The sequence below is a fragment of the Pelophylax lessonae genome (genome assembly GCF_965119305.1).
Source record: "Pelophylax lessonae genome assembly, chromosome: 6".
Lineage (NCBI taxonomy): Eukaryota > Metazoa > Chordata > Amphibia > Anura > Ranidae > Pelophylax > Pelophylax lessonae.
The window spans coordinates 54,798,763-54,812,625 of NC_138773.1; positions in this window are offsets into that span (position 1 = coordinate 54,798,763).

The following is a 13,863-nucleotide window of genomic DNA, read 5'->3' on the forward strand; positions in this document are numbered from 1 at the left end:
TTTTCTTCTCTGAGCATGCCCAGTCTTGCAAATCTGCTGATTCTCGGCCGAATTCTGTACTGACTGGCGAACAATCGGCTGTTCTGGTGACGGCCAACAAAAATTTTAATGCCTGCACGACAGATTCTGTTCAGCCGAAAATGCGCTGTCGGCTGTCGGAAGCATCATACTAACAAGCCTACAATCGGCCGATCGGTCATCGGCCGAATATTTACGCCCGACGATTGCTACGTGTGTACGGGGCTTTAGTCAGGCTTATCTATCAAATACGCCAAGAGAGCCTACATGACTTCTCTCTCGAAGGGGAGGGGGGGGGGGAGCATACACCACAGCTATTACAAAGCGGTAATACACTACATTACATACACAGTTGACAATGCAAAAAGACGTATCTCCCCTCCGTGTCTGCTAGAACATCTAGTTCCTGAAATTTTGATGAACGGTGTATCAAAACACTCAAACCCCTAGAATAGGAGGTGTGAGTGGGGTGCTAGGACCATCCCACCCATGCATATTGTAGACAAGACAAATTGCCCCCTGGGCAGATAGCTGCCATAACCCCGGTATTTTTTTACTAGGTGGGCGGTCCTCTTTCACCACGGGATCACTTTTATGGGCGGCGGGAGAGGTAACAACCCCCCTCCCAACGCTTCCCGGGTCGCGTTCCCCACTTACCGGAGCTGTCGGTAATGGGGAAAACAATCCTCCTTTACCCTCCTAGGCAGGAAGTAGAGTGTGGGCAAGTTGGCCCCCACTCAATTCTATGGCATTGGACGACCAGAGCGATGTCCTACATCGCTTCCTCCCAACGGCGTTTAAGGGCCCCTTTCTTTTCATGATGAAAAAAATTACTTTTTTTTTCTCCTTTTAGTGTAAATGTGAGATCTGAGGTCTTTTCCCAGATTTCACATTAAAGAGGGCCTGTCCTGCTTATTTATATTACAAGAGCTGTTTACATTCCTTGTAATAGGAATACAAGTGTTCACTTTTTTTTATTTTTTATAATTATAAAGGGACAGTGTAAAAATAAAAGGGTAAAATAAACACAAAAATTTTTTTTTTTTAAAGTGCCCCCGTTGCTCAGAAGCGAACGCATACGCAAGTCGCGCCCACACATGTAAATGGTGTTCAAACCACACATTTGAGGTATTGCCATGATCGTTAGAGCGGGAGCAATAATTGTAGCCTTACACCTCCTCTGTAACTCTAAACTGGTAACCTGTAGAAACTTTTAAAAACGTCACCTATGTAGATTTGTAGGTACCAATTTGTCGCCATTCCATGAGCGTTCCCATTTTTGAAGCATGGCATGTTGGGTATCTATTTACTTGGTGGAACATTATCTTTCACATTATAGAAAAAATTGGGCTAACTTTACTGTTTAGTTTCTTTTAAATGCAGTGAAATGTATTTTTTCCAATTAAATTGCGTTTGAAAAACCGATGCACAAATACCACGTGACAAAAAATATTTCAACAGCCACCATTTTATTCTCCAGAGTCTATACTAAAAAAAAAAAAAAAAAAAAAAAAATATATATATATATATATATATATATATATATATATATATATATATATGTTTAGGGGGATCCAAGTAATTTTCTAGCACAAAAATACTGATTTTAACATGTAAACAACAAGTGTCAGAAATAGGCTTGGTCTTTAAGTGGTTAAAGCATTTCTAAATGGTATAGATCTATTGGCCAGGTAAATGCTGTTAAACTGAACTCTCTGGGCATGCGGGTGGAACTGGAGCAGCAGTTGCGTCGTTTGGAAGTGTCATATATTGATGACCCCACAGATTCCAACAGAGGTGCCTGGTTGTCTTGCACAGGACACATTAGACAGTGTAGTGACATCCTCGGCAGATAAGAAGCGTTTTTTTCCCAAACTTGCATTTTATGAGGAGGGCCATGTTTCATATATGGTCTATGGAACCACCCAAGATACCCCTCACCTTTATTGATTGATGGATTTACATCACAGGACATTTTTTCTTTCATTTTTATTTTTTCTTTCATTTTTTTCAGTTGCAATAAATTCTTACTAAATCATTTTCAAAAAACACAATTACAAGTATATAGGAATGATTAAATCTCACAGAGATACACATTTCAATATGTAGTTATTACCCGAGAATGATACAACAAAAAAACAATGTTTAAGAGTGTAAAATCCAATATCTAGATTTTAGCTGCTAAGGGTCTACTTTTCCACCCCTACGAAAAGGATCTCTGAATACAAAATCCCGCTTGGGAGGGTGGCAGTAAATGATGGAATACATCCCTCGTAAATATAGATGGCATCTTGGAACTACAGTCTGTTCCGAGAGGGAAGCATTTGTGTATTCCTGGAGTTTTGGTGAGAAAACTCAATAAAATTACACACCAACCGTTAAAAAGAAAGTTTTGCAAAAATCATAAGCAGAGAAAGAGAAGAGAAATAGAAAACAGAAGAGAAGACAAAAAAAGGAACAAGAGTATGGTGGGGAGGGGAAGGGAGCCAGGAAGTGAATAGTAAAGAAGAAGAAGAGGAGGAAAGGGAAGGGTAAAGGAAAGGAGCTTTTTTTTTTTTTGCAAAACCCTTTCGCTGCCTCTGGCTGTAAATACAGTATACCCCCTAGAACAGGGGTACTGAAATATAAACTTGAAAGGTCCACTTACCAATTTTCCATTCAGTCCAAGGTCAGGAAAAGTGATCGTCAAAGACCACTCACATTTGAAATGGCAATGATAATTTTTTTTTTTGCATTTATTGAACAATGATGCAGCATAAACAAGAGGCAAGATTGTACTATATAGCACAATACATTAACTCAGACATCACTACATGGCCTGTATCAGTCAGCAATGAATAAAGTTAGAGGACAAGTCTGTATCCTTTCACACATGGTGAAGGTCTGCTGTGGCCTCTCCAGATGCAACATAGGGTTTGTAACATGAAATGCCCCAAAAACTCCACCCGAATATACTGAGAAAAATGAAGAAGCTTTATCAGTAACCATATCAGTAACCAATGAGGGTTAAACTTTACAGAAATTGCAGAATTCTCAAGTACACCCCCTTCCACAAATCTACACTTTTCCCTCCTTTGGGCCAATGTCAATGGCATTAGAATAAGATGGTCCAGAGATCAAGAGAATTTGCAGCTCACCTGCTTCAAGTAGTAAGCTTTCCATTCCCAGACTTTTAGGAGGATGCATAACCTGATTACTCTTTACTAGGGATGATCGAACTTTTGAAAAGTTCGGTTCGACCAGAACACCCAAATTTCCCGAAAGTTCGGTTCAGATTCCAGAACCCCATTGAAATCAATGGGACCCGAACTTCGTTAATCAAAAAATACCATTTTGAAGCCCTAAAACCCAATTAATGCCCCTAAAAAGTACCTAGGGTTCTGGGTCATACCCCAGGAACTATTAATCACACAAAAAAAAGTTCTTAAAAATTGTCGTTTTTGATAGAGAGCCAATTATTAAAAAAAGAGATTTCTTTGTATTTAGTGTCTGGGGGTCTAAAAGGTGTACCTGTGAAGTTTCAGCTCTGTAGCATGTCCAGAACCAGAATTATAGCATACCAAACCTTCAAAAATGATTTTTTTTTGCTTAACCGCGCCTTTCTTTTGCTCCTAATCAACGGCACAGCCAATGTGTATGATGGGGACATAATGCAGTGCACTGGGAACAAGATTAGAGTTTTTTTTGGAAAAAGGTGCTGTCTCTTTAAATGTGCATATAATTAACGGGTGTATTTCCACAATGGGGCTATTATTACCAAATGTTTTCAAGAAGTCAAAAGATGTATGTAGATGCACTTTATTTCATGTAAAATGGTGTTTGGTGCACTTTAACTTGAATTCTCACAAGAAACCAACATATATGCACGGATACATTGAGGGTTAGGGGTAGGGGCCACAATGTAGTGCAGAGTGAACAAGATAAATACTGTTGTCTCTTGACTTTGAATAGAAGTAAAGGATGCTTAAAAATTGGGCCTTTGGTGGTGCCGACGATGCCTTGACACCATAACCCTATGAAAGTGCTGGTCATGAAGGCAATAATTGCCTTTGTAAGGAAAAAAATTACAATGATATGCATCTGTGTGACAGGTGCGCAAAAATTGTTGTTTGGGTGTTGGCGGAGCCATACCCACTGTAAGCCCAAAGAGCTGGTGTTGAAGAAGGCGTAAAAATTATGAAGGTGTGCACCTGTGGAACAGGTGCGCAAACATGGTAGTTTTGGTGTTGGCGGAGCCTCCCCACCATTACCCCAAAGAGCTGGTGTTGAAGGAGGCCAAAAAATTATAAAGGTGTGCACCTGTGGAACAGGTTCGCAAACCTGGTATTTTTTGTTTAGCGTAGCCTCCCCACCGTAACCCCAAAGAGCTGGTGTTGAAGGAGGCCCAAAAATTACAAAGGTGTGCACCTGTGGAACAGGTTCGCAAACCTGGTATTTTTTGTTTAGCGTAGCTTCCCCAACGTGACCCCAAAGAGCTGGTGTTGAAGGAGGCCCAAAAATTATAGAGGTGTGCACCTGTGGAACAGGTTAATAACATGGTATTTTTTTTTTTTAGCGTAGCCTCCCCACCTTAACCCCAAAGAGCTGGTGTTGAAGGAGGCCAAAAAATTATAAAGGTGTGCACCTGTGGAACAGGTGCGCAAACATGGTATTTTTGTTATAACCAAAACGAGGTTCTGTGAACGTAAAGAGAATGAGAGGAGGGTTTGAGGGTGGCACCATGGTCCAGGCTTAAACTGAGGCTCAGCAGCCACATCGCAACGATAGCCTAGTCTACAAAGTCTGCATCAGGTGCATCAAAACTTGATATCCACGACTGATTCATTTTAATGAATGTCAAATGGTCGACTGAGTCGGTGGAGAGTCTCGATGGTCTGTGACGAATCCTCCTGCTGCGCTGAATGCCCGTTCTGATAGGACACTGGAAGCAGGGCAGGCCAACAACTCCATGGCATACTGGGCCAGTTCTGGCCAGTGGTCTAATCTTAAGACCCAGTATGCCAGTGGATCGGCTTCGTCACATGAAAAGCCCTCTGTGTCACTTTGTGCCCTGACGTAATCATCCACCATGTGATGCAGACGCTGTCAATGCGATGTGGCAGCTGAGAGGCCTGGGCGGTGAGGACTAAAAAAAGACCGAAAGGCATCCGTCAACCGCACGCCTTCTCCAATGCTCCTCTCGTGACCAGCAGTAGAATCCATGGTAGGTTGTCCCCGCCCCTGCACCCTACGGGAGTCGGGAAACGTGTTCACCAGAATCCTCTTGAGACTGTCCTCAAGGGATTTGATCCTGTGGACTCTCAGGGTGGATGGGAAAAGCTCAGAGACTTTTGACTTGTACCGGTGGTCAAGTAGGGTAACTAACCAATAGTGGTCAGTCTGTTTAATGGCCTTGATTCTATGGTCCTTTCGCAGGTTCTGAAGCATGATGTTTGCCATGCATCACAAATTAGCGAAGGCCTCAGAAGCTGACTCCTCGGGGTCACTCAAAACTACATTATCTTGAACGGGCTCCTCCTCCTCCCAGCCACGCACTACTCCAAAGTGTCCCGAGGGAGTCAAACTAGGCCTTGCAGATTGCCGCATGTCTTCCTCCTCCTCCTCCTCCTCAAAGCCTGCAAAAGTTCCCGAAGAATCGTCGTCCTCTTCCTCCTCTTCCACCCCTGGATCCTGCTCAGGCCTCTGGGAGCTAGGCATAATGGGGTCAGGAGTCTCAGGATAAAGGGGGCCTTGAGAGGCAAGGAAGTCCTCCTCTTCCTCCTGCTGCTCTGCCTCCAGTGCCCTGTCCATAATGCCACGCAGAGTGTGCTTCAACAAAAACAGTACCGGTAGGGTGTCACTGATGCATGCGCTGTCCCGGCTGACCATCCTTGTGGTCTCCTCAAATGGCGAGAGGACAGCGCATGCATCCTTAATCAAAAGCCACTGCCGTGGTGAAAAGGCGCGCAGAGCCAGTGCTGGTGCCGTACTCGCATAGATATTCATTGAGGGCCCTCTCCAGCGGGTGGGCATGTCACAGAGAAGGCGGTGTACCGGCAGGTGAAACTCGCGCTGCACTTCGGCCAAACGTGCAGTGGCACTGTACGACCGCCTGAAGTGACTGCACACCCTTCTTGCCATCCTTAGCACATCCTGCATTCCCGGGTACGAGTTCAAAAACCACTGTACCACGAGATTCAGGACATGCGCCAGGCATGGCACATGGGTCAACTTTCCCTGACAAAGGGCGGCCAGGAGGTTTGACCCATTATCGGTAACCACCATCCCTGGCTGCAGCTGGCGTGGTGTCAACCACCTCTGGGCCTGTGCCTGCAGAGCCCCAAGAATCTCAGGGGCAGTGTGCTGCCTGTCCCCTAGACACACAAGCTGCAGCACTGCGTGACACCTTTTGGCCTGAGACATAGAATAGCCATTTGAACGCTTACGTGGTACCTCATCATATTCAAAGGACCATTCTGCAGAGGAGGACATGAAGGTGGTAGAGGAGGAGGAGCAGGAGGGGGTAGAAGTGATCGATCTATCCGGATCAGCGACACCACCAGCTGTTTGCAGACGTGGGGGCAACACTGGCTGCAGCACCGAGCCCTGGCTACAATCTCTTCCGCTGGCAAGCAGTGTCACCCAATGAGCAGTGACAGAAATGTACCGTCCCTGCCCATGTTTGCTTGACCAAGTGTCAGCCGTCAGGTGTATCTTACGGCTGACTGACTTGGCCAGGGACGACACTACATTGCCTTCCACATGTTGGTATAGGGATGGCAGGGCCTTACGGGCAAAGTAATGCCGACTTGGCACCTGCCACTGTGAAACTGCACATTTTGTGAAGTCACGGAAGGGAGCAGACTCTACCAGGTTAAATGGTAACAGTTGCAGAACCAGTAGTTTTGCCAAACTACTGTTTAGATGCTGGGCATGTGGGTGGCGGGGAGTATACATTTTTTTTCGTTCCAGCATGTGTGGAATCGAAATTTGGCGTCTAGATGTTACAGCTGGTGGTGTGCTGGAGGTAGATGCGACACTGCCTGCTATATCATCATCCCTGTCAGTGGAGGCTGCCAACAGGTGACGAGTGACTATAGCAGGGCCAGGAACAGACTGATGTGCAGGTGGAGCACGAGGAGGAGCGGACTAGGAGGCCGACTGACCGATCTTTGGCCCTTTTGTGGGTTCTTCAAATGCTCCTGCCAACGGGCCGAGTGGTGGGTTGTCAAATGCCTGTTTAGGCAGCTTGTACCCAGGTGGTTGACATTTTTGCCACGTTTTATACCCTTCTTACAAATCTTGCAGATCGCAACTGTTCGGTCTGCATGGGATGTCTCAAAAAAGGCCCAGCAAGAAGAGGTGTGTATAGTGGCCCTGGAGACAACAGGTGCGGCCTTAGATGGAGCAGGCCGTCTGCTCTCCCCTCTTGCTTGCTCTGCCTCCTCCTGAAACTCAGACCCAACATCTGACTCCATAAAGGACTGAGCATCAGACGTAGCCCGGGAGACAACAGGTGCGGCCTTAGATGGAGTGGGCCGTCTGCTCTCCCCTCTTGCTTGCTCTGCCTCCTCCTCAAACTCAGACCCAACATCAGACTCCATAAAGGACTGAGCATCAGGCTGGAGTAGATGGCCGACACTGTGGTAAAACAGCTCAGCTGACTCCTCTGCCATGTCTGAAGTTGGGTCTAAGGGAGGACGTGAGGTGGACATTGACTCATCTGTATTTGTTCTGACAACTGCAGAAGACTGACCACTTTTCTCTGCCTGGGTCACTGTAGTTGCAGATGATGCCGATGATGAGGGTTTGGTCATATAGTCCGCCACCTCCTGTACGTACTGTGGATGTATAGCTCGGCCACTGCCGGAGAACAATCCAAATGGTGGCCTGGCTGAGGACTGACCACCACGTCCACCCCTGCCTCTAGACACCCTAGAAGCTGTGCCCCTTTCCGCAGCAGGGCCACGTATGCCTTTTCTTGGTCTACCTGGCATATTTGTCACTGAGGCGTTGGCAACTGTGTGCGGTGAAAAACGCACACTGCTATGCGACCCACAGTTGTCGCTGAATACAGCAAAGCAGATGCGTGTCACGCACAGTAGCAAAGCCTTTTGCACAGTGGACCTAACGCTTTGAAGAACAGGCGTTAAGTTGTCACTGAGTCGTTGGCAACTGTGTGCGGTGAAAAACGTACACTGCTATGCGACCCACAGTTGTTGCTAAATACAGCACAGCAGATGCGTGTCACGCACAGTTGCAAAGCCTTTTGCACAGTGGACCTAACGCTTTCAAGAACAGGCGTTAAGTTGTCACTGAGGCAATGTATTTTGCTGCCTAGCAAGCACGTATACCTGCTGTAGATATATCAGCAGCACTGTGCAACGTGCTCACTACACAGAACCCTCACACTTTCACTTTCCCTACAGAAACTCGATTATTCCATCTAACTACTGTGGTACAAAGTTCCCTAACTACACTAGATATCCATTTCCTCACACTAAATAAAAAGCTCCATACAGCAGAAGACTGACACTGTCCCTTAAATTTTTTTTTTTTTTTTTTTTGTAACTCAAAAAAAAAAGCACAATCCTGTATCTAACTACACTGGCTGTAAGCTGAATGCAATTCTGCTATATGGAGCTTTAGAACCACTCATCTATGCAGAAAATGTAGTGTAGCAAAGCAGGAGTCAGAGAAATGCTTCCACTCTCTTCAACAGGCTATGTATCACTGTGCTAGGGTTTAGGCGGGGCTATCTTATATACTGTGGGGCGTATTCACTCATGATTGGCCTCTGGTCCCCGTAGTCACTCCAATCACGTTCCTAGGAGACTCCTGCCCCCTCATTGGCTTTTGCTGACGTTTCTGGGCCAATGACGGGCTTTTAAAGCCCAGTTCCTGTCCCAGTGCATTTTGGGCGGTTCTGGTGGCCGAATTCCGAACTTTTACCGCAAAAAGTTCGGAATTCGGCCGATGGTCGACCCAACTGATGGTCGACCCAAACCGTTCGATCATCCCTACTCTTCACGGCCAGAGAGGGATCACGGTCGGAGAGGGATGCAGTGTGCAATGTCTTAACGGCCTCTGTCTGAAGAAACGCGGTACCGCCCATTCACTGCATTTCGTTATCTCAGACATCAGTTCCTGTATCAGCGCCATTTGCGTTCCACGCTGGCTCCACAGCGGCCGACAGCTTCTCCTCGGGTCCAGGCTGAGAATCGTGGAAATAAAGCGAATATGCTCCAGAATGCCGAGGCAGCTGCGGTCCAGATTGAAGTGCATCTGGGTCCGGACGCGTCCCGGAGTCCGCCTATTGAGGACCCCGGGTATATACAGTAAAACCTTGGTTTGAGAGCGCATTGCAAGACAAGAACATTTTTTATATAAATTTTGACTTGATATACAAGCGATGTCTTGATATACAAGTAGTATCATGTCACAACTGTGTATAAAAGAGAAGAGAGGCGCCTCTAAGTGTAGCAAATGAAGAAATAGAAATGGTTACATTTAATGAAGGTTCAATATTTAGCAACACACATGGTTGATGATTAACCACTTGCCGACCGCCGCACGACTATCTACGTCGGCGGTCAGCCCCTCACAGGCAAACTAACGTAGGGCTACGTTGTTTGCTTGTGAGGGTCTAGGGAGCGAGCGCGCGCCCCCCGGGGCGCGCTCCCGCTCCCGCGTGGTCACGGACCCCCCCGCGCGTGTGACCAGCGGACCCGATGTCCGCCGGTCACTCGGCGATCGGCGGGGGAGAGGGAGAATGTCAGGCAGCTTGTGTAAACAAACTGCCTGTCATTCTCCTCGCTGCAAAGACACTGATAAAACGGATCTGGTATGTAGATCCGTTGATCAGTGTCCTTACAGCTAGAGCCACAGCCAATCACAGTAGAAACCACGCCCCTAGGGACACACACAGCCCCTCCCTTCCAAATAAAGTTAACCCCTTCACTACCAGTGTATTTTTACAGTAACAGTGCATATGTATAGCACTGATTACTGTAGAAATGTCACTGGTAACCCCAAAAGTGTCAAAAATGTCAGTCAAGGGTCCGATCTGTCCGCCGCAATGTCGCAGTACCGCAAAAAAAATCGCAGATCGCCGCCATTACGCGTTAAAAAAAAAAACAACAAAAATGACAAAAATCTTTCCCTTTGTTAGTAAACGCGATAACTTTTGCGCAAACCAATCAAAATACGCTTTTTGCGATTTTTTTTACCAAACATAGGTAGCATAAAATAAATTGGCCGAAAATTTTTAAAAATTTTGATTTTTACATTTTTTTTTGGGGGAATTTCATATAAAAAAATGTGAAAAATATTGCTATTTTTGCAAAATTGACGCTCTTTTTTTGTTTATAGCGCGTGATCAAAAAATCGCACAGGTGATCAAATACCACCAAAAGAAAGCTCTGTTTGTGGGAAAAAAAGGACGTCAAATTCGTTTAGGTACAGCGTCGCACGACCGCGCAATTGTGCGTTAAATTCACGCAGTGCCGAATCGCAAAATACCCCCTGGTCGGAATGGGGGTAAAATCTTCCGGGGCTTAAGTGGTTAAAACAGGCACATCTAAGTATGCAGGCATCCGGGGTAAAGCTGTCCATATAGACCTTCCTCCACACTGCCATTTATGTCATTCCTTCCACGCTGCACTCCACGAGTGCTTCAAGCCTCACTTTCAGATCGCTCTACTGCAGGGTAGTCTTCCCAGTTATGATTAGACTGACAGCGGTGAGAGCCGGCGGTGCAGAAGATGGTTTATGACTCAGGCATGTCCAAAGTCCGGCCCGCAGGACGCTTCAATACGGCCCCACAGGTAATTTGGAAAAATCTATTGTTGTGGCCCCTGTGAAAATCCCCGAGTGCTGCTCAGGACCTCTGGGATCTCTGGATCTTTCAACGCCCCTGTTACTTACTTATGAATACACTATTGTTAACACCCACCACCCACCTCCGTCAGCTTTATATCCCTTGCTCAATACGGCCTCGGACTTAGCCTGATTAGGGAGCACTAAAAAACACAAATAAATCCGGCACTAGTATAACAGACCAGCGCCCTCTCCATGATAATTGGCATAACACCTGGGGGTCAAGTAGCAGCCATGTGGGAAAAATACACACCAGGAGGGATGTTCAAAAGTATAGTCATAATAGTCATGAATGATGCCAATGTAGTAAATAGAACATTGAAAAATTGTCAGGACAACCATACAAGAAGCAGGCACTCCTCACGCTCCCCTGCATTGGGTCACCGCACATGCCGCTCACCACCAGCGGCTCTATAGCAGTTCAAGCTTCGTTTTGGGCCTCCTTCCCCCAGAGTCTGACATCACGTCTCGGTCCCCTTACCGGTCGGCACTCATCGTGGGTGAATGGAGCGGCCACAGACAGCGATCCTCCTATACCGGGCATGGTGTGACCCCTTTTCCATCCTTCCCTGTCCAGGATTGAGGCACTCCGTTATCTCCTCACAGCCCGAGCAAGGCACAACTGTCCAACCTGCTGCATTGTTCCTGGCTGGTTTTATGCCTTCACACACACTGGATGGTCACCAAGCTGTGAGCTTTTAACGCCTTATTTTAGCTTCACCATTGCAGATCCAGCGGGGGTCATTGTATAAGGTGTACTGCTGTTTTATACATACATGGAACTGATTTTGAATAAAACTTTTCAATGTTCTATTTACTACATTGGCATCATTCATGACTATTATTGCTGCCATCATTAATCATCATTGGTGGGTTCATATAGCGCTTATATGTGCTTAACCCTTGTGTGACTGATTAGGGAGCACGCATGCTCCGAATTGAGATGAATGCATTGTAAAATCTCTGTTAAAGTCAGTTGGTCTAAATCAGTTATAAATATATTTGGACACAACATGTATACTTGGTCGGCCCTCGAGCATGTTCACTTCATCAAATCTGGCCCTCTTTGAAAGAAGTTTGGACACCCCTGGTCTATGTGGACAGCTTTACCTCGGATGCCTGCATTCTTAGATGTGCCCTTTTAATCATCAACCATGTGCGTTGCTAAATGTTGTACCTTTATTAAATGTAACCCTATTGCTACACTTATAGGTGCCTCTCTTCTCTTTTATACTCCGTAGCTCCTGTTAGATTTTGCTTCTAATCCCTTTGTGGAGCCGCCATTTGTGGATGGACATTTTATGGTTACACAACCTATCACATTGCTATAATCTTTTTATATGGAATATAAACTGAAAGACTTATGAATAAATGGTTGTGGAACAAATCATCTAAGTTTCCATTATTTCTTATGGGGAAATTTGCTTTGATATACGAGTGCTTTGGATTACAAGCATGTTTCCAGAACGAATTATGCTCGCAATCCAAGGTTTTACTATACAGTATATTTAAAAACTTATCAATCCTGATGTACTGACTGCCTTATTTATTGAGAACCTAAAATGCCAGGACACTACAAATACCCCCAAAAGACCCCTTTTTGGAACCTAGAAGGTGCAAGGTGTTTAGTAGGAGGCATGGCAAGATTTTTTAGGTTGTATTTTGTTGTCACAATTTTCTAGGAAAACAAAGAAATTAAATAAAATTCCTTTTTTTTACGTTGTCATATACACAAGTTATTTCTCACACACACAGCATAGGTATATTTATAATTACACCCCAAAACAAGTTTGGCTACTCCTTGTGAGTATAGTTACCACACGTGTGAGACTTTTTTAAAGTATAGATGCATGGAGGGGCCCTGGACCTAGTGTGGCGGTGATTGGGGGAAGTATAACAGGTGTGATCAGTCAAAGACGCTGACAGATGACAATATGCAGTGCACACTTTGCACCCATGGATGATACGCCACTGAAAACAACACGCTAATGCTTAAAGTGAAACAATAAAAATGAAAAATTCCTTTAAATATCGTGCCTGGGGGGTCCCCTTAATGTGCCTGTGGAGTGGCGCATCTGTGCGATGTATGTAGCCTGTTGCAGCAATACTGACATTTCTAAAGGAAAAAATGTCATTTAAACTTGCTTGCGGCTGTAATGTATTGTCGGCTCCCGGCAATACAGATAAAAAAAATGAAAAAAAAAAAAAAAAGACAAAAAACGCCAAATAAAGAAAAAAAAACAGTGTGGGGTCCTTCCCCAGAATCCATACCAGACCCTTATCCGAACATGCAGCCTGGCAGGCCAGGATAGGGGGGAAAATGAGCGAGACCCCCCTCCTGAACCATACCAGGCCGCTTGCCCTCAACATGGGGAGGGTGCTTTGGGGTGCCCCCCAAAGCACCTTGTCCCCATGTAAGGGGGGATAAGGGCCTCTTCCCGACAACCCTGGGTTGTGGTTGTGGGGGGACTTATCAGAATCTGGAAGCCCCCTTTAACAAGGGGGCCCCAGATCCCACCCTCCTCCTCTCTATGTATATGGATATCGGGTACATCGTACCCCTACCCATTCACCAAAAAAGTGTACAAAAAAATAAACACAAAAGACAGTTTTTGACAAGTCCTTTATTAAAAAAAAAAAAAATGGTGCCCCTCGATATAAATCCATTGTCAAACACGACGCTTGGCGCACCTGAAAAATAGAAAAAAATTCAATGACGCTTCCGCCTCTTCTGAGGCCTCCCGCCGTATGCCGCTCTTGAGCTTTGACAGCGGTTTTAAAGACAAGGGGCGGGGACACCCAGGTACATCACCTGGTGGCACCGCCTTGTCACGTAACGTCATGTGAGGTCAGAAGGGAACAGTGCCACCGGGTGACGTAACTTGGTGGCCGTGCCCCTTGCCTATAAAACAGCTGTCAAAGCTCAAGAGCAGCATACGGTGGGAGGCCTAAAAATCATTTATTTCTATTTTTTGGGTGCGGCGAGCG